General features: G+C 38.9%; 1 protein-coding gene and 2 long non-coding RNA genes across 6 annotated transcripts in view; all 3 read right to left on the bottom strand.

Annotated features, from left to right (window-relative positions):
* Window positions 1-22,161, bottom strand: part of ZFAND3 (zinc finger AN1-type containing 3) — a 335,788-nt gene that overhangs the window by 281,844 nt on the left and 31,783 nt on the right. The window lies entirely within an intron of this gene.
* LOC144340373 (uncharacterized) overlaps window positions 1-22,161 on the bottom strand; it is a 52,207-nt gene that overhangs the window by 14,325 nt on the left and 15,721 nt on the right. The window lies entirely within an intron of this gene.
* LOC144340386 (uncharacterized) lies at window positions 4,231-21,060 on the bottom strand. The gene is made up of 2 exons (XR_013416452.1): window positions 19,971-21,060; window positions 4,231-6,807 (listed from the first exon to the last, which is right to left on the bottom strand). It is a non-coding gene; the product is annotated as an uncharacterized LOC144340386 (long non-coding RNA).

The following is a 22,161-nucleotide window of genomic DNA, read 5'->3' on the forward strand; positions in this document are numbered from 1 at the left end:
AAAAGATATCATTTACATAAATTTCAATAACAAGCAAAACTAATCTATGGTGCTAGAGGAGGAGAGTGGTACTCTGGAGAGGCAAGTGGGAGTAATGACTGAGAAGGGACATGAAGAGAAATGAAAGGGGTTTCTGAGGTTTTGGTAATAACCTATTTCTCTCCCTACTGTGTGTGTGTATGATACACTTCAACAAAAAAAGGTTAACAAAAAACAAGTTCCTCTTCCAGGAGCTACTTCCTTACTAGAAGTGGAACTGAATATGTTCCTACTGGCCCAACTGTTCCATAGGTAAAAACTATAAACTCTGGACAAAATATAAAAAGTAACTACCTGAAGGCACTGAACAGCAACCAAAAACAGGCAGAAACTGTGAGTCTGCACTGGAAAACGGGAATTGCATTGAGAAAGTTTTCTTTTTTTTTTTCCTAAATGGCTTTTTGCCTGAGGGAAGGCCTAGGCAAGCCAGGTTAGGCAATAGAATCCAGATAGAAACTACTGTCTTACTGACATGAAGAACCAGAGTTCAGAGTGATTCTATCAGGTAGAAAGTGGACGGAGAAATCAAGAAAAGGAGAAAGCCAGAAATGGAGAGGTTCAAAGTCTACATATAAACTTGGCCCAAATCTCTAGCTGATCCATGAAATATATATGCATGGGATAGACTACAGCAGCCCAGGTAAGACTAAAATCTGAATAAAGAATTTAGCTGCTGATGATGGTGGGAAAGATGGTTTTCATTTTGAGCCCATTCAAGTAAAATGACTGCTACAACAAAAATTAATATTATTTGGAGATACACAACAGAAACCAGTATTTCTATAATAAATCATTCACAACATCTAGGATGCATTTCAAAATTACTAGACATTTAAAGAAACAGGAAAACATGACCCATACTCAAAGAGAAAAGGTGATCTATGCAGACCAACACTATGATAACCTGAATGTGTAATTAGAGAAGGATTTTTTTAAGCTACCTTCACTTAGGTTTCTCTAATGTTAGTATCTTACATAACCCTAATATGGCTACAGAAACCAAGAAATTAATGTTGACACAATACTATCAAGGAATTTATAAACCTTATGTAAATTCTGCCAATCAATCTACCAATATCTTTATTCTGGCCCAGGATCCAATCCAAGATCCCACACTGCATTTAGTTGCTACATATTCTCAGTCTCCACCAGTCTGAGATAGTTTCCCAGTCTTTCTTTGTAGACAAGAATTTTTTTTTTTTTTTTTTTTTTTTTTTTTTTGATGAGATGGAGATTTATTCTTGTTGCAAAGGCTGGAGTGCATGGTGTGATCTCAGCTCACTGCATCCTCCACCTCCCAGGTTCAAGAGATTCTCCTGCCTCAGCCTCCCGAGCAGCTGGGATTACAGGCCAGTGTCACCACGCTCAGCTAATTTTCTATTTTTAGTAGAGACGGGGTTTCACCGTATTGCCCAGGCTGATCTCGAACTCCTGACGTCAGGTGATCCGCCCGCCTCGCCCTCCCAAAGTGCTGGGATTACAGGCGTGAGCCACTGCGCCCAGCCTGTAGACAAGAATTTTAAAGCAGCTACTATAACTGTGCTCAAGGATTAAACAGTAAAATAGTCTCTTATAAATGAATAGGAAATTTCAGCAAAGAAACGGAAACCATAAAAGAACACAAATTCTGGACCAAAAATTACGATAACCAAAAGAAGAACATTCACTGGATACAAAATACAGATGGCAGGGAGAGTCAGTAAACTTAGAAGAAAGATCACTAGATACTATTCAATCTGAACAACACAGAAGAAAAAATTATAAAACTGAAGAGTACTGTGTATTACAACATCAAAGGTCTAAACCTACATGTAACAGGTATAACTGGAATTCTATAACCAGAACTAAGAGAGAATGGGGCAGAAAAAAAATATTTGGAGAAATAATGACCGAAATTTTCCCAAATGGAGTACAAGATGGAAATTTACAGATTCTAGCTCAATGAAACATAAGCAGGACAAAATACAAGTAAAACACTTAAGCACATCATAGTCAAATGGTCAACAATGAAAAAGACACAACTGCTAAAACAGAGAAAAATGACAAATCATATAAGAAAACAATCATAAGAACTACTGATTTACAGTCAGGAGTGGTGGTGCACTGTAAATACCTGTAATCCCAGCTATTTGTGAGGCTGAAGCAGATCACTGAAGCCCAGGAGTTTGAGGCTACAGTGAGCTATAATCGCGTCACTGCAATCTAGCCTGAGCAACAGAACAAGACCCTGTCTCATTCATTCATTCATAAAATAAGTACTCATTTCTCATTTTAAAAAACTAAGGCCAAAAGACAGTGGAAAGTCATGTTAAACGCCTTTTTTTTTTTTTTTTTTTTTTTTGAGACAGAGTCTTGCTCTGTCACCAAGGCTGGAGTACAATGGTGCGATCTTGGCTCATTGCAACCTCCACCTCCCATGTTCAACTCTTGCCTCAGCTTCCCGAGTAGCTGGGATTACGAGTGCGTGCCACCATGCCCGGCTAATTTTTGTATTTTTAGCAGAGGCGGGGTTTCACCAGGCTGGTCTCGAACTTCTGACCTTAGGTGATCCACCTACCTCGGCCTCCCAAAATGCTGGGATTACAGGCATGAACCACCGTGCCCGCCCTTTTTTTTTTTTTCCTCTTTTTGAGACAGTCTCGCTCTGTCACCCAGGCTGGGGTACGGGTACAATGGCATAATCACAGCTCACTGCAGGCTGAAGTAATCCTCCCACATCAGGCTCACAAACAGCTGGGACTATAGGTATGCACCACCACACCCAGCTAACAACACACTTCTAAATAACAACACACTTCAAAGAAAAAAATCACAAATGAAATTAGAAAATGCTTTGAATTTAATTAAATAACACAACATACCAAAATTTGTGGAATTCAACTAAAGCAGTACTGAGAGAAAAATGTATAGCTTTAAATGTCAGTATCTGAAAAGAAGAAAGTTATAAAATCTCGCAAGATTCTGGCTCAAGACACTAGAAAAAGACCAAATTAAACCCAACATAGAAGGAAAGAAAGAAAAATAAAAGCAAACATCAGGGCAAACAAAAACAAAGAAAACGAACAAAGGCAAGAGCTGTTTTTTTTTTTTTTTTTTAAGATTAACAAGATTGAGACTGGGTGCAGTAGCTCACACCTATAATACCAGCACCTTGGGACGCAAGGCAGAAGAATCACTTGAGGCCAGGAGTTCGAGGCCAGCCTGGGCAACAAAGTGAGACCCCCCATCTCTACAAAAAAAAATTTGTTTAAATAGCCAGGCACAGTGATGTGCGCCTGTAGTCCCAGCTACTCAAAAGGGTGAGGTGGGAGGACTGCTTGAGACCAGGAGTTGCAGGTTATAGTGAGCTACGACCACACCACTGCACTTATTAAGCCTGGGTGACAGCAAGACCCTATCTCAAAAATATATATATATAAAATAACAAACTTGATAAATACAGATGAACCAGTATCACAAATGAAAGATAAAATAACGGCCGGGCACGGTGGCTCATGTCTGTAATCCCAGCACTTTGGGGGCGGAGGCTCATGGGTCACCTGAGGTCCGGAGTTCGAGACCAGCCTGGCCAACATGGTGAAACCCCATCTCCACTAAAAATACAAAAACTAGCTGGGCGTGGTGCTCCTGTAATCCCAGCTACTCGGGAGGCTGAGGCCCGAGAATCACTTGAACTTGGGAGGTGGAGGTTGCAGTGAGCCAAGATCACGCCACTGCACTCCAGCCTGGGTGACAGAGCAAGACTCCATCTCGAAAAAAAAAAAATAAAGACAAAATCACTACAGACCATACATATATTAAATTATTAAATGAATAATACAATGTACAACTTTATGCCAAAAAAATTTGACAACTTAGGCAAAATGGACATATTCCATGAGAAATACAACTTACCAAAATTGACATAATATAGACTACAAAATCCTAATAGCCCTAACTCTACTAACTGAATTTGTTATCAAATGCATTCACACAAAGAAAACCGCAGGCTCAAATGGCAAATTCTCTCAAACATTTAAGGAACAACTAACATCAGTTGAACACAAATCCTTCCAGAAAAATAGAGGAATAAATATTTAACAACTGATTTTGAGGCAAGCATAACACCTCATATCAAATTGTGACAAAGAAAACATGAGCACATATGCAAAAATCTTTAACAAAATACTGCACTCACAAATGGAGTCTAGTAATATATTTAAAAATGATTCATCATGACCAAGTGAGGTTTATCACAGGAATATAAGGTTGTTAAAACAACTCATCAACACCCACACTATAACACTGCAGAAGAGATCTTTCACAAAAATCTCATCACATTCCTCACTTTCTCAAAACTCTTTGGCTTGGTTTTTGGCTTCCCATAACCACATACAAGACAGAAACCTTAACCCACATGTAACGCTCCTTTCACAATCCCAGCCCCGCACAGCAGTCACATCTCTAGGGAGTACCCTCCACTATGCACCCCATATTCCCACTACAATGGCCATGCCCTCTGCCCAAGACATACCACTCCCCTCCTTCCCTCCATCACAAATGCCAAAGCTCCATCTCGGCCCAGTTTTCCCGAAAGTTTTCCTAACTTTATCAGGTTGATTTCATTACTCCTCTCTCTACACACCCACTGCATCTTTTGTAACTCTCAATTACAACAGATATTACCACTTATTTTTCTTTCTATTCAACTATCACTCCTACAGGGCAGGGAATGCCACATTAATAAAGAAGAAAAACCGTATCATCATTTCAAAAGATGCAGTAAAAGCATTTGACACATGTCAATACACATTTATGAAGGGAAAAAAACTCATCAAATTAAGAATTAAAGTAAATTTCAACCTAGTAAAGACATCTAAGAAAAATCTAACAATTAACATCATTCTTAACTTCCAAGTATCAGTAATCTTAGTAGCAGGTGTCAACATTTACATGAGCTTATTTATCTCTCACTGGTCTTAACAACAACCCTGTTTAAATTTGAAACAAAAAAAAAAGGGAGGAAGTTATTGTCCCAACTGGTATAATAGCAACTCTCAGTCAAAAACATTAAAAACATTAAATCATATACTAAAGTAAGAAAGCCAGGGCAAGAATCCAGTCGTTTACCCAAAGAACTTTTTTACTATAGTACACTATCTCTAATATTCAGGTTCATGTCACAATGGACAATTAGTCCCTCCTACAAAGCATACTTCGGGACCTTTATCAAAGACTGAGTACTGGTTCTTATTGTGACAATTCTCAACATTTCCTAGCAATGCCACTAGTTTAGGTAACTATGGTGAATAGGCAGTAAAATACACAAACAGTTACTATATTTCATTAGCTGATCAAAACAAAATTGGACAAGTACCACTAATGTGGAATGAAAACTTTTTAAACACACATTAAGGACCTATAGAACAACCTCAAATCCCCTTTCCTTAAATAGGGGTGCCACAGAAAGGAAAGGACACAATCACTGGTCTGCTCCTTCCCTTTACCAGTCTAAAATGCAGCAGATGCAACAGAAAAACTGGTAATTTGAAGATGTATTTCTAATTCACTACCTGTCAGCAGCAAGCTTAGGACCATAGCTCCTTAACAGAGAAACCAGAGTGACATGGCCACTTCTGAGTTTCTGTGATTCATATGAATTTTTCATGCAGGAAAATATAAATGTTGCCTTCACATCATTCCTTCTGTGATTTACCACAGCAAGCAAGTTCCACGATGAGGTTAGATCTGCTTCTTTACTGCACAACATGCACTTCACTTTTCAAAGCACACAGGGAAATCCAAGTTTCTTCAAATAATGTTTACGGAACTACCAAAAAAAGATAGGAAGGATTTTTCTTCTTTAAACTAACTTTGCCACTCAACTGTCTATAGACCAATCATTACTATGCATTCTCTTTTGCATCCTTTTGGGTCCCCTAAAGGTGAACATTTGACTTTGAGTCATCATTTGTCTGAGACAAGATATTAAACAATTCAGACAAAATAAGCCTTCTCCACAAATGGAGTTGCCTTCTGTGTAAGCATCCCAGGTCCTTAGTAAAGCAGTCCATATGTTTCATGACAACACAGTGCCCTTTACAGACAAATTCCTAAAAGGCTTCGTGAATTTCTTATCTGACCTTACCACAGCTGAAAGTCAGTGACCACAGAGCTATCTCTCACTGACATTTACAGTGATTGAAGTAAAAATAAGAACCTCTTTTCTTTAAGTGGCACAGCAAATTCAAAGGTCACTGGATAATACACTACCAAGTACAATGCACCAGTATCTCAGGTACTTCTACACTCAAAATGTCTGTTTTCAACAATCTTTGGGAGTGTCCTACGAAAACCACTTGGTAACCTAAATTTTTAATCAAGCAGTCAACAAAACAGCCTTATCATGACTACTTTCTGGATAAGCCAATATTTTAATTTCAAACTTCCCTTTAATTCTAAGAATTCGGACATGTTTGGACAGTCTAATAATGTATTAAAAATTAAAAAGCCATCTTTTCACTTAATTCTATTCTTATTAATCATCTAAGAAAAAAAACAAGTGGGGGTTATCAAGGTAATTTAGAGTTCTCTCAAATACCACATCATATAACAATATTGGTGGCCGGGCGCGGTGGCTCAAGCCTGTAATCCCAGCACTTTGGGGGGCCGAGACGGGCAGAACACAAGGTCAGGAGATCGAGACCATCCTGGCTAACACGGTGAAACCCCGTCTCTACTAAAAAATACAAAAAGAAAAAAAAAATAGCCGGGCGAGGTGGCGGGCACCTGTAGTCCCAGCTACTCGGGAGGCTGAGGCAGGAGAATGGCGTAAACCCGGGAGGCGGAGCTTGCAGTGAGCTGAGATCCGGCCACTGCACTCCAGCCTGGGTGACAGAGCGAGACTCCGTCTCAAAAAAAAAAAAAAAAAAAAACCAATATTGGGCAAACTATATATAGACTAAACCACCTAACTTCACAATACCACCCTCAAATCTAATTTCAGGAAGAAACAAAAAGACTGGAAAATAAAAGAACGATAATCTCACCTAACCACATTCTAACACACTTTTTTTAAAAGCTGCCCTTTAGCTGAACAATTCCAATCAACTCTCCTACTATCCACCCACCTGAGACAGACAAAGCTGCTACTATCTCCAGGTTAAGGTAGGAGTTGCCACCACAGGGCCTGGGGTAGCTCACACCTAGCAGTTTGGGAGGCGAAGGAGGATAGTTTAAGGCCAGGAATTTGAGACCAGCTGGGGCAATACAGTGAGACCTCCATCTCTACAGTGGTGAGGGGCAAAAAGATAGGAATTGCCACCAGAGATACAGCATTAGGGCACATAGACCAGAAATGAAGTAAAGCAGCTAAAGATTCAGGAAGACTGAAGAGTGAAAGCCCCACTCCTAGTTTCATAGTTGGAAAAAAGAAGTTTTTGCACTTTTGCACCTACCATTCGACTTGCAACCTACCTATGGACCACACTCTTTGTGACCCACTCCTATTTAACCCAGCTCTCCATTCCAAATAGCAACTCCCTTGCCTCTGACTTCCTCTGCACCTGCGAAGCTCTAACCCAACTGTCCTTCATGTCCTGAGTCTACAACTTAACTCCTAAGTCAATTTATTTTGTCCACCCAAACTGTTCAAAACACATCCCCAACCCACATAGTCACATTTCACATAGAATTTGTTCAAAGGTACAGCATTACAGATGTTGCAATGCATGTGAAATATGTAGTTTCTAACTTTTCCTCAAAAAAGGGAAATTCTTCAGAGATAAGGCTTAAGCACAATGACAGCTATTGTTTGATCTGAGTTTAAAAGGCATAATCTCAAGAGAAAAGTGTGTGTGTGTATCTGTGTGTGCCATATTTTACATACAGTCAGCCCTCCATTTAATGTGGATTCTGCATCCATGGATTCAACCAACTGTAGATCGAAAATATTCAGAAAAAGAAACTGCACCTGTACTGAGCGTACAGATCTTTCTTCTTGTCATTATTGCCTAAGCAACACAATATAACAATTTATACAGCATTTACATTGTATGAGGTATTATAAGTAATCTAGAGATGATTTAAAGTATACAGGATAATGTACACAAGTTTATGGAAATATTAACCTTTTTTATTTATTTATTTATTTTTTTGAAACAAAGTGTCACCCAGTCTCCCAGGCTAGAGTGCAGTGGCACAGTATCGGCTCACTGAAACCTCCACTTCCCAGGTTCAAGCGATTCTCCTGCCCCAGCCTCCTGAGTAGCTGAGATTATAGGCACCCACCACCACGCCTAGCTATTTTGTGTTTTTAGTAAAGACGTGGTCTCACCATGTTGGCCAGGCTGGTCTCAAACTCCTAACCTCAAGTGATCTGCCCGCCTTGGCCTCCCAAAGTGCTGGGATTACAGACGTGGGCCACCACGCCCAGCCATATTAAGCTATTTACATCAGGGACTTGAGCATCCTCGGATTTTGGTATCTACAGGAGGTCCTGGAATCAATCCCCCATGAATACTGAAGAATAAATATAGAGTGTATGTGTGTGTATACACATACATAAACATATAAACATACACAAATATATACATATATACACATATACACACACACACATATTTTTTTTTCTTGAATTGGTCTTCACACAAAAATTGCTATGTCCCCTCTCCTAAACATTTCTCATCATGTTCCACAGGAAAAAATAATCTCCCAGAAAAATCCATAATCCTCATTTAGAATTACGGTTACTACTGCACAGTACTCATATTTAATTAAGAAACCATCATTTTGCTTATCTCAGATCCCCAGGTAAGTGTACAATTATGGAGAAGTTTATCTGTAAGAACAGATAAACGGAAATTGTCTACACATATGCATGTAGAAAGAAATCATGGAATGGATTCAGCCCTCAAAGGGGTTAATCCAAAATTATTCCAAAAGCTCTATTTCATTTGAATTTGTACTTAAATCAAAAGCAGAAATTTTTTAAATTGTCACTAATCTTAACTGGTCAAGGCATGATGCATCAATCTCATAACCTGGCAAAAACCTGCCCTTAAATGATCAGGTCAGAAACAGTAAGAGTCTCTATATTGGTCCTCGTAATACAGAGAGCTCCCAAATAAAATATATGTATTGCAGAGCAATTCAGCCAAATATACAGTCTCTGATTTTCAAATGCCCTACACAAACTTTATGTTCATTAAACATAAGATGTAAATATTAAACACAAATTGTGAGTTGCAAACTCCAATTCACAAACTTTTAGAACAAGCAAAAGCTGTCTAAACAACATATGCTATCCCAGCCACTACTTGTCACCAGTCTAGTGCCAAATCATGGAGATGGATTCAGACCTCAAAGCAAAAGCTCTATTTAATTTGAGCTCTATTTAATTTGCCACTAGACTTAGTCCAGCCACAGTCCCTGCCCTCATGGAGTTTAGCGTATGCCATCAACCCAATCCATCCACCCATTTTAAACCAACAATGTGATGTGACAGATTCGGCAAATTGTCCAAACGCTACTTGTCCTGGACTGGTTTGTCTCCCAGAACATATGATTGACTGCCTGGCCCTAATTAAGCAGATACTATCATCAAAGCCACGACTGCTTACCCATTTGAAAATACGTTTGAGAAATCATTTTGGTTAAATCGGAAAGGAAAAAAAAAATCCGTGAAAGCTAAAACTGTTCAACAATAACACTAAAACAGGTCGTCATTAAAAATCAAAGAAATCATTAGTTCTATTATCAGCCTTTTGGTGTGTCTTTATTGTCATTTGAAGGGTCAGGTTGAAAGACAAGTGATGTAGCACTTCTGTTTTTAATAATTACAGTTTAAACTATCTATAGGTTGGTGCAAAAGTAATTGTGGTTTTTGGTCCTTAAGAGGGACTTGAGGAACCTACCCAGGATTACAGAAAAGTTTCTTTCCACCTAATGAGACAGTCTGGCAATTTCCTAGTTTTGTATCTGATTCAATAGAAATATGTCAAAGTGGTATGTGACCATTTTATGTGAAATGTGAGTTTCCTTCTAATAAATTCCTTTGCTAAATCTGGCAAGAGTAAATAAAGCAAATAGGTGAATAAACCTATCCTGATGTGGGAGCATTCTCCTATTGGAGTTCAGTCTTGATCAAAGTGTCAGTGCAGGAATCAGACTCCTAGGAGGGTTACAGTATCTCCTGAAAAGACCTGCCAACCACAGCAATTACTTGATACCTGCCTTCTGATGTATTTGGGTGAGTAGCTGAGCAAGCCAAGGGGAAACTGGATGATTAAATAAGAGGGGATTCTTAGTTAGACAAGGCTTCATCTGAGGGAAAAAAAAGTTAACAAATAATCACTTGGAAGTTGACCCAAATATTTTCCAAGGAAATTTTTTTTTTATTCCCAGAAAAATTTTGTTAGGGGTTATGTTATTGAGGAATGAACAGACACGAATACATGGAGATGTTTTGTAATACCATACTATGCTAGACATCTGAAGGCCCGCAGCACATTTATTTATTTATTTATTTAGAGACAGGATCTAGCTCTGTCACCCAGGCTGGAGTGTTGTGGCACGATCACAGCTCATTGCAGCCTTGACCTCCCCAGCTCAAGTGAGCTCACCCGCCTCAGCCTCCTTAGTAGCTGAGACTATGGCAAGCACCACCATGCCAGTATTTTTTTTTTTAGAGATAGGGTCTCACTATGTTGCCCAGGTCTCAACTCCTGGGCTCAAGCAATCCTCCAGCCTCAGCCTCCCAAGGTGCTGGAATTATAGCCATGAGCCACTGTGCTCAGCCCCTGCAGCAGATTTAAATTCCAGCTCTTGTTATAACTTCTTAAAAGATTATGAAAATATCAAAATGTACATGAATCAAGTTTTAAGATACTGTATGATGGGTCAGAGGCCATGTACTGTACCACTTCTTTCTTTGAATTCTTAGGTATGGTTTGGCAGTGCAAGAACTTTGCAACATTAATAAATTCAACAAAAAGTAAACATATGGTAAAAAACAACGAAATCAAAATATAACTTAAAAATTAAAATTTTTAACATTAAAAATTCAATAAAAAGTAAAACATAAAGTAAAGAAATGAAAATATAACAAAAAATAAAATTTTCTTAGGCTATTTCCTCTTTGAACACATTTTTTTTTTTTTTTTTTTTGAGACGGAGTCTCGCTCTGTAGCCCAGGCTGGAGTGCAGTGGCCGGATCTCAGCTCACTGCAAGCTCCGCCTCCCGGGTTCACGCCATTCTCCGGCCTCAGCCTCCCGAGTAGCTGGGACTACAGGCGCCCGCCACCTCGCCCGGCTAGTTTTTTGTATTTCTTAGTAGAGACGGGGTTTCACCGTGTTAGCCAGGATGGTCTCGATCTCCTGACCTCGTGATCCGCCCGTCTCGGCCTCCCAAAGTGCTGGGATTACAGGCTTGAGCCACCGCGCCCGGCCGAACACATTTTTAAAAAGGAATTCTGAGGTCATAGCCCAACTTATTTAGAAAGAATGTTACGAATCCATTATTCCATTTCCATCAGTGACAACACTGGGGAAAGATTATAAGAAAATGCTTAAGTATACTTCATCTGGGGGAATGCAGAGCAGCAAAACACATACAACGTATTTTCTATTTCTACTTGAAATAGTTCAATAAGCTTATAAGGCTCTAAAAATGGTGAAATATTAGAATAAAGCTCCAGTTATCCATATGCAATGCTTAAAAAGAAGTATTTCTAAGTAAATTTTGAAGTGTGAAAACCACATATCATAATACATAAGGCTCTGTGGTACTAACCAACTCTCTCTGAAGTTATTGCTAGAGGAGCACAGACTTATCTGCAGCCAGATATATGGAGGATGAAATCCTAGAAGTTTCATAATTTGTAAATAGAAATGCTAATAATAGTTTTAACCCCTGTAAGTCTTACTTTCTTCACCTGTGAAATGTAGAGACTCATATCACACCAGAAGATTAATGTTGGGATCAAATCAAGTAAGTATGTAAAGCCCCTGAAACAGTTCTTTTTCCACTGTACCCCCTTAATAAATCACATGAATTTCCTACTCATCTTTTTTATCATGTTGTTCCCTCAGCCTGGAATGCCTGTCCTTTTCCTCCCCACTCCTGTCTACCTAAACCACATCATTTCTTCAGCGTCCTTTTCTAGTCACTCTTGATACCCACCTTATCTACAACACTATGATAGCCTTTCTCATCTTTGAAATCAAACTTTACTTTCATCATGTTATTTTTTTATTTTTATTTTTTGAGACAGCCTAGCTCTGCTGCCCAGGCAGGAGTGCAGTGGCACAATCTTGGCTCACTGCAACCTCCATCTCTCAGGCTCAAGCGATTCTCAAGCCTCAGCCTCCCAAGTAGCTTAGATTACAGGAGTGTGCCACCATGCCTGGATAATTTTTGTATTTTTAGTAAAGACAGGGTTTCGCCATGTTGGCCAGGCTGATCTCGAACTCCTGGCCAAGTGATTCGCCCGCCTGGGACTCCCAAGTGCTAGGATTACAAGTGTGAGCCACCACACCCCGCCTTATGATATTTAACTAGACACTGCTCTCAATTTTATTTAACATTTCACTGGCATATGGTACAGATTTCCAGCAGAGAAGTTTCAAGCCTTCATGGAGTACCATACCTCATCCTTCTACATCCACCTTAACACCTATCAGTGCTTTACAGAAACTAAGCCACATCCCATAAATGAATAAATGATCAAATAAAGGAACAGAATTACAAGTTGTTCTGTTTGGGGGAAAAAAAAAAAAAAACTGGGTGAAAAAGGTACCTGATGTGGCCCTCACAAACAGAGAAGAGTAAATCTATGGTATATACTGTTAACTAAAATCTAAATCTACTTCACCAAAAAAAAAAAAAAAAGCTAAGAGAATATCCCCCGGGCACCGAACACCACTGCAAACAAGTTACAAATGAGGAAAGACATAATGCAATCAATTTCTTACTCAAAATGATACCCCCTATAACTTTAGCCACTTCTACAGAGAATAAAAATTTGACAGATATTCTTAGCTCTGAATTAGGATTCTGCTTTTCCTAACTCATTGTCTGTCTAGAAAGTCAGCCGTCATGGGGAGTGCAAATTCATTAACATCATAGTCACAAAATACTCATGGCTAACAAATTTTTGAAATTCTGGAATTTCTTTTTAAGTCAAACTTCTGAATATTAGCCACAGAAACTACTAAAGTCCATGCATTTTAAAATCATAATATTTTATAATATTATTCCTCTTTGCTATGTAAATACTCCATAAAACTGTCACTTCTTACCTCAGGTCCTTTTGGGTTATGAGTATATTCCAAAAAAAAAAAAAAACTCTTTTTCGCCAGGCACAGTGGGTCACGCCTATAATCCCAGCACTTTGGGAGGCCAAGGCCGATGGATCACCTGAGGTCAGGAGTTTGAGACCAGCCTGGCCAACCCAGTGAAACCCCGTATCTGCTAAAAATACCAAAAAAAAAAAAAAAAATTAGCTGGCCATGGTGGCAGAATCCTGTAATCCCAGCTACTCAGGAGGCTGAGGCAGGAGAATCACTCAAACCCGGGAGGTGGTGGTTGCAGTGAGCCGAGATCACGCCACTGCACTCCAGTCTGGATGACAGAGCAAGAGTCTATGTCAAAAAAAGAAAGAAAGAAAAAAAACCACTCCAGCCTGGGCAACAGAGTGAGACTCTATCTCGGAAAAAAAAAAAAAAGGGAAAAAAAAACCCTTTTTAAAGACAGAAAAATAAATCATTATTCATCAAAATTCAAATGACAATGGAGAAAAGCTACTACATTCTAAAATGCTACCCAAACTGATTGAGGTACAAGGCCAGTCCCACAATATCTGCAAGCCATTCATGAATTCAATCCTCACCTATCACTGAAATCAAAGCCTCTTCTGATGGTCTCCAAGCTGCTGCTATCATGCCCCTCCCCAATAAGCAAACATAATTTTTAGCTCATGACCATAAGATATGAAAATAGACAATAAGATCAGAAAATAGGTAGGGCCCTGGAAATTATGTATTTTGTAATATACTATTTAAGGAGCAGCAGAGTCTCTGGTGACAACTACAGACAATCATAGCTACAAATGGTATGGGAGTGATGGAGAGAAGAAAGCGTTCAGCAACAGAAGATATTACAGACCAAGTCCAAATTGCCAAACACAGAACACTGAAATAAAATTTACACAAAAGTGTGCCAGGATCATCTACATCTACATCCACCTCAACACCTAACAGTGCTATAATGCCTTTAATAGAAAGAACTAATGAGATGGATAGAATCTAAACATAAATTTTCTCTGTTCAGCTAAAAAGTACTAGTATATACCTTAACATACTTGATCCTTACAACAATCCTTCTGTAAAGCAGGTAATGGAACTGAAATAAAGAGAGGTCGTCTTATTCAAGGTAACAAAGCTAATAAGTAGTAGAACCAAAATGCTAACTTGGGCTTTCTGGCTCCAAAGTTAAAGTTTTTGCATCACAACACGCTGCTTCTTGTTGAAGCCAGGGCTAAAACATACGTGTATCAGAAATGTAGCTGACCTGCTCCCACAGACACAGGATTTTTTAAAAGAATAATACATGCACAGAAGTATGACATGCACAATGCCAGCCCTGGCAGCAAATCTTCTAGCTCTTCTAGTGTAAAGAAATGGCAGTGCAGTTACTGGTAAAATCAAAAAAGGTGTTTGCAGCAGAGCACTATAAACACAAAAGAGCCAATTAAGCATTAATAAATCCTCAAGGAGTGAACACATTGGTCTTCAAAACGCTGCCCCAAAAATTGTTTTTAAAAACATCTTAACCTTTTATAGATTTTCTTCACCTTGTTTAACAAAACAGGTTTCACTCATACTCAGGAAATATTAAGTACATAGTGTTAGAGAGATGAGCAATACACGTCTTTTGTGTTCAAATCAGGAAAAACATAACAGGATGTGTTTTATAGTTAATGCTCCATTTTTCAGTCATCTAGGTGGAAAGTCTTTTGTTATATATTTGCAAAATAAATGTTTTATGAAAAAAACTACTCTCCACTGCCAGAAGCCATCCTCTTTGAAAGAGCATAAAGCCTCAGAAAGGATTTCAAAGCTCTATTACTCCACACTCTACTCAAATGCTAGTTTTCAATCTTATTCTAACCTTTCGGTACGTCAAGCAAAACCCTTCTCACAACCACACGTTGGCATTCTGGGGAAGTCTTGAAGGTCCTTAGTACCTGCTACAAACCACCTACAATCTACCATCCTCTCCCCAGGAAAAGTGTCCCAAGAAGTTCTTCCAGCATAAAGCTGCCAGTGTCTATCAGTGAAGACAACCCTGATATTCCGGTTGTGCCAGGCTGAACCAGCTATTGGTGTCCCAGCAAAGGAAGTCATAGACTGATTGGACACCTAGGGTCAAACTTGGCTCAACAGGGGCAACTACACAGGAATGTTAGAGCAAACCATCCAAAAGGACCCTCTCACAAACACTATGGCACAGAGAGGGCAGATTACTAGAGTTTACACAGTTTTCCAAGTGATTTTAAGCTCTCTCCATCAAGATTACTCTAACTCCTAGTCTAGGAAGGAAGAGGACCCAGAGTGAATGCACAATTAATAAGCAGACACTATCCTATACTATTGTACACTCAAAGGCCCATTCCTGAAGGTAACATCTCTTCCTCATAACCCTAAAAGGTCTATCTAATGTAACTGACCAACTTCTCTAGATACACCAACAAGTTCACTCGCCACACCCTCACTGGACCTGGTCACCTGGTATTCAAGCCATCATATAAACTGGACACACTGGACCGGGTCACCTGGCATTCAAGCCATCATATAAACTACTGCACTCTTATGGAGGCAGGGGCTGGTAAAGTTATTAGACCATTTTAGGCTATTATCTACAATTTTCTCTTACTGTAATAATCCATAATAATCTCGAGCTGCTTGACAAGTCACCTCCTCAGGAAGACTTCTACAACTGATGAAAATGAAACTCCTTCACTCTATAAATCCTCCATATGTTTAGTTTGTTCCATAAATCACACATCATTTCAATGAATTTTTGAGATTCAATCCAATTTATAAATCCAAAAAAAATGCCCCATGCTAAATAGTATTTGAAATTTGCTAGGCCTCTTAATTTTTTTTTTCTTTAAAAATAGATACTTTTATTCCCACATAGTTTGCCTGGTATGTTTACTTACCATTGTTTCCACAGTACTATGTTTTTCAGACTCACTTGTATTTGCTTCATTTGTCTCCCCAATACAAGGTATTTATCACGTTATATGTTTCTACAGAGCCTAGCACAGTGTTTTATTCCTAACAAATAAACAATTGTGTTGACAAACATAATATTTATCCTAATCAGATTATTATAAAGCATATCTGAAGGTGGGCTATTTTTATGATTCCATTATTCTGGATTTTCTAATATAGTTGCACAAACACATAAAAAGGACAGCTATACATGGTGAAACTCCCTCTCTACAAAAAGTAAAAAGGCCAGACATGGTGGTGTTTGCCAGTGGTCTCAGCTACTGCGGAGGCTGAGGTGGGCCCAAGAGGTTAGGCTGCAGTGAGTTTTGATCGCGGCACTGCACTCTGGTCTGGGCAACAGAGTGAGATCCTGTCTTAAAAAAAAAAAGATTTGTCAAGAGTTAAGCAATAAATAATATACTAATCATCTAGATTTTGTGATGTTTATGTGGGTTGTCAACTTTTTTAATTAATAATTTGTCACATCTTTCTTCATTTGTAATAAACTTCCACTCTCTTAAAAAAATTTTTTTAAAAACGGACAATTATAAACATGCATTTTGTTTTATGTACAGTATTTGCTATGTTAATTAGCATTATTAAATATATCCTCACAAAATTACTGTATATAAAAAATAAGAAATATGTATGTATATTTTGTTATTTATGAAGTACAAAGGTATTAGGCACAATATCAAGAGAACAAAATCAAATTGTGCCTTGAGGAGTTTAGAACTTAAAAGACAACCTAAAAAATACAAACAGTACACAGGTAGAATGGAGGGTGCCCCTCACCAAATGGAAAGGGAAATAAGGGAAGGTGGAAGTCCATAGGTGGTATCTGCTTCATTGAGCAGGTGGAATTTTGAGTGTAATCTGAAGCAGTCACAAAAAGTTATATATGCTGAACACTGAAAGAAACAAGTATCTAGCACAGCTAGAAATAGAATATCAGGCTAACAGAAAAGAAAATAACATGGATCCAAGAAGAATGCTTCTACATGAAGTCAGGTAGGTGACCTGACAGGAAGTAAGACTAGAGAAGAAACAGAACCAGCCAGGAACAGTGGCTCGTGCCCGTAATGCCAGCACTCTGGGAGGCCGAGCGGGGCAGATCAATTTGAGCTCAGGAGTGTGAGACCAGCCAGGCAACATGGCAAAACTGGGTCTCTACCAAAAATATAAAAATTAGCCAGGCCTGCTGGCTCGCACTTGTTGTCCCAGCTACTCAGGAGGCACAGGCTGGAGCATCACTTGAGCACCACTGCATGCCAGCCTGGACGACAGAGTCAGATTCTGTCTCAAAAAAAAAAAAAGGGAAGAAGAAGAAGAAAAAACCAGAACCACCACCAAGGTTTTATGTCAGGAAATAGGTCTAAAAGCGACAGCAAGGAAATGATGGCGGTTTACAGATCACCCTTGTGTGCAACATCAGCGTTCAAGAAAGGTATAATGCCCGAATTATTATGCCCGAATTATTAACAATGGCATTATTTCACAAAGTTTCTATGCAGAAAGAAAATTCTTCCTAGTTAATCTTTAAAGACTCAGGCACCAAAGTACACTGTGTATATGCAAAGTACGTGAAGGTCTACATATGCTCTTCTTTTTCAAAATGGAACCCAGATTTCACAATGGTTAAATCAACGCAGTCCCACCACCTGCCCCCAAAAAGAGAAGATGTTAGAGAGAGTACTCACTTCTCTCTTCAAATTTTAACATATTGATTCAAGTGTGCCTGGTAAGAAAAAAAATCTCTAACATCAAAACTAAAGTCCTTTCCTCTTTCATTAGGTTCAAACCTCTGTCAAAGAATATGGCGTTGCGGGGGACAGGGAGCAACCCCTGAACTAAATTATGGACACCAATTTCAATTGCTGCCAGGCGCAGTGGCTCATACTTGTAATCCCAGCACTTTGGGAGGCTGAGGCAAGTGGATCACCTGAGGTCAGGAGTTTGAGACTAGCCTGGCCAACATGGTGAAACACTATCTCTACTTAAAAAAAAAAGTTAGCCAGGCATGGTGGCACACTCCTGTAATCCCAGCTTCTCAGGAGGCTAAGCCAGGAGAATCGTTTGAACCCGGGAGGTGGAGGCTGCAGTGAGCCGAGATGGCACCACTGTACTGGGCAACACAGCGAGACTCTGTCTCAAAAAAAAAAAAAATTGCAATTGCCACAAAATCCAAAATAACTCCCTCAGCGCTATCTTGCTTTTTAGAAAGCAAAGATTTGTTGGTATCAGAGAGGATCACCCTCTGACAGAGATTAAAAAGAAGAGGTAATTAGTGAGCACCCATATCATAATCCAGCAAGATCCCAAATGCCTCACCAAAAAAAAAAATAAACACTTATTATTTTTCTCCTATAACCTTTCAACTGGTAAAAATTTTGCTTTCTAGACTGTACTCATTACTAACTTATTAGCTTTAGCTTTTTAGACCAAAGACATATACAACCGCAGAGCTTCTGTTAAGCATGAAACAACCATAATTAAGTGACTCAATTTCAGGTCAGCCTACTTCTTACTCGAAAAAAAAAAAGAAAAAAAGGGGCATTTTAGCCTATGTAGTCTCATTAATAAAATATAGTAGAGTTAAGAGAGAGTTCTAGAATTAAACACAGCTATTATAATCAAGGCTGCCTGATTTCAGATAAGGTACTTGTTTCCTCATCTATAAAATAAAGATATTACTAATACCTGTCTCATAGAGTTCTTGAGGAAGAAAGGAAATAATTAATACACATAACACTCTTAGAACAGTGCCTGGCAAACAGAAAATGCTCAATAAATGTTTTAATCATCAGTAACATTTCTCTAGGCTTTAAAATACATTATAATAACTTAGGGACCTGGATCCATCACCACCTCCAACAATCTCTAAAGAGTAAAGGGACTTGAGCTATAAAGTTCTGTAACTTTGTCTTCAAATGTCCAAAACATGTGAAATTAAATCAATAATATGCTTTTCACCTGAATTCATGTCTCCCCTAAAGATGGGACATTCATGAAAATGTTTAATCTGTTGTCCTCCTCCTACCTTGGTAGACTTAGAGTGGGTTAGTTCACTAAAAAGAAAGGCAAGCTGGGCGCGGTGGCTCACGCCTGTAATCCCCACACTTTGGGAGGCTGAGGCAGGCAGATCACCTGAGCTCCGGAGTTCGAGATCAGCCTGACCAACATGGAAAAACCCCATCTCTATTAAAAATACAAAATTAGCCGGGTGTGGTGGTACATGTCTATAATCCCAGCTACTCGAGAGGCTGAGGTAGGAGAATCGCTTGAACCCGGGAGGGGAGGTTACAATGAGCCTAGACAGTGCTATTGCACTCCAGCCTCGGCAAAAAGAGCGAAGCTCCATCTCAAAAATTAAAAAAAAAAAAAAATTTTTTAAAGGCAAAAGCCTTATTTTTATCTGTTTGAGTTTTCTCTACTGAAAATACATTCTTCTTATAATCAGAAAATACAATAGACATTGTAAGATTAGCGTTTTCCCCCCAAATAGTTTACTGGCAATCAAGAATTTTTTTTTTTTTTTGAGACGGAGTCTCGCTCTGTCGCCCAGGCTGGAGTGCAGTGGCCGGATCTCAGCTCACTGCAAGCTCCGCCTCCCGGGTTTACGCCATTCTCCTGCCTCAGCCTCCCGAGTAGCTGGGACTACAGGCGCCCGCCACCTCTTATCTACTTACTTATTTAGGTGCCTAATAAAATAGTTTAGATTCTTAGGGGTTTTAGTATTTTCTTCCTACTTCTGTACCTATTACATTGCTTATGAGCAAAGGCGTGCAAACAAAATGCATTTACTAAAACCATATTATATTTTATATATCAGCAGTTCCCTTTTAGAATATAATCCATTTGCAATTCAACTGTTTAGAACTCAGAATTTATTTTCCCTTAAAAACAATGCTGTATGATTAAAGTTCCTAAGTTAACCCCACAAAAATATTTAACCATAGTATTACTGAATTCTAGTAGTAAGAGTTACTGGTCCAGATTCTGAAATCCAGGGTCATGCCACCAAAGAGCAAGAATGAATCCAGCATCTTTTTTTTTTTAGGCTCAGAAGGGCTGTTGGCAAAATGTTAGACAGTTTGTCTTTGTCTTGGTATCTTTCAGCATCCCTCTAAGTTTGTGCTCCTGTGATCTCATGTTGCCCCTCAGGCCACCTATGGCACCCAATCCAAGTGTGATCTTCCATGATGCAATCTTAGCCTATTTTCTTCTCTCACCCACCCTACCAGTGTCACTAATCCCATTTAGATATTAAATACAGAATCAGATGAATGAATCAACTCACACTGAATTCCATATGCATTACTATTAATTACCCCTTAATCCTAACGTGGAGCATCTGACCATATAAAATGAAGTGAAATAATCAGGCCACATCAAAATAGACATTGTTGACCTACAAGGGCACCAGTCGCAATCAGCTTTTCACAATTCTTAACTTCTTCTTTCTAAGACCAACAGGTTTTGAAAAGTACCAAACCTTCTCAACAAAGACATCTATAGTGAAGAAAATATTAGCAGCAGGGAATGGACACCCTTTGAGAAACTTAAAATTTAAGAAATATACATAAAGGCTGGGCATGGTGGCTCATGCCTGTGATCCCAGCTTCTTGGGAGGCTGAGGCATGAGAACTGCTTAAACCCAGGAGGTGGAGACTGCAGTGGGCCGAGATCACACCACTGCACTGCAGCCTGGGCGACAGAGCAAGCCTCTGTCTTTAAAAAAAAAAAAAAAAAAAAAAAAAGAAGAAAAAAGAAAAGAAAAAGGAAATACACATAAGAATGTGTGAAACTAAAGAACTATGATTATTTAGTCTAAATTAACACAAAATGCTAAGGGAACACAAAAATTATGTCTGGAGAGGTTGTAAATATAAAAGATGGCAGAAACACATTCCAAAAAGAGAAGAAATAAGAAGGCATGGAGTTTGGAAACGGCAAGATATGTGCATGAGGTGATAAAGACACCACAATGTGATAAAGTAGGACAGAAGCATGGTTTTGATTAGGTAGACTTATGGGGCCAGGCAGAAAAAAGTATCTTCAAATAAACAAGTAAAAGTTAGATTTGAAGAGACAAAAAAACTGAGTCACTGCCAGGTAATTCTTTGTTGTGGAGGATGTCCTGTACACTGTAGGATGTTTAGCAATATCCTTGGCCTCTACCCAATAGATGCCATTAGCACCACTTCCCACCAAGTAGTGACAAGCAAATTATGTCTCCAGACATTGTCACATGCCCCCTTGGGAGACAAATCCATCCTCCTCACCACCATGGAGAACCACTTACCTAGTCCAACCCCCTTTATGAGATAAATAAACTGATTTCCTGGTGAGTCACATAACTTGCTACAGTCGCACAGCCTAGTTTTGGTTTTGTTACAGCCAGAATATAAACTAAGCCCAAAAGTACTGGTCACAGTAGGCTCTGTGATCTTCCTACATTATAGTTAGAATGGCTACCAGCAATTCTTTACAAGTTAGATCAAAATTATTTTTGATGCCTAAGATGAACACTTTATCTGCAATGTACAATGTATCAGCTATTGTTTCTGTGCCTTTAAATAATCAATCTTTAATTAACAAAAACAACAACAGAAACTGAGCTACTGAGGAAGCTCAACCAGGCAATGTGCAACTTACACTGTAACAGCTGGTCAAATTTCTGTGCATCTGAGTATCTTCTCTAAGCAGCCAAATTTTCCTAATGGCTATAAATCTGTCCCTTTAGATACGAGGTATTTTTTTCCAATTTTAACTCTCTTGGACAGAAATCTTTACTTTTATATGCTGCCTTTCATTCTTGAACAAGAATATTAAAAATAATTAAACTCTATTTTAGGATTCAGG

Source organism: Macaca mulatta, chromosome 4, assembly GCF_049350105.2.
Source record: "Macaca mulatta isolate MMU2019108-1 chromosome 4, T2T-MMU8v2.0, whole genome shotgun sequence".
NCBI lineage: Eukaryota > Metazoa > Chordata > Mammalia > Primates > Cercopithecidae > Macaca > Macaca mulatta.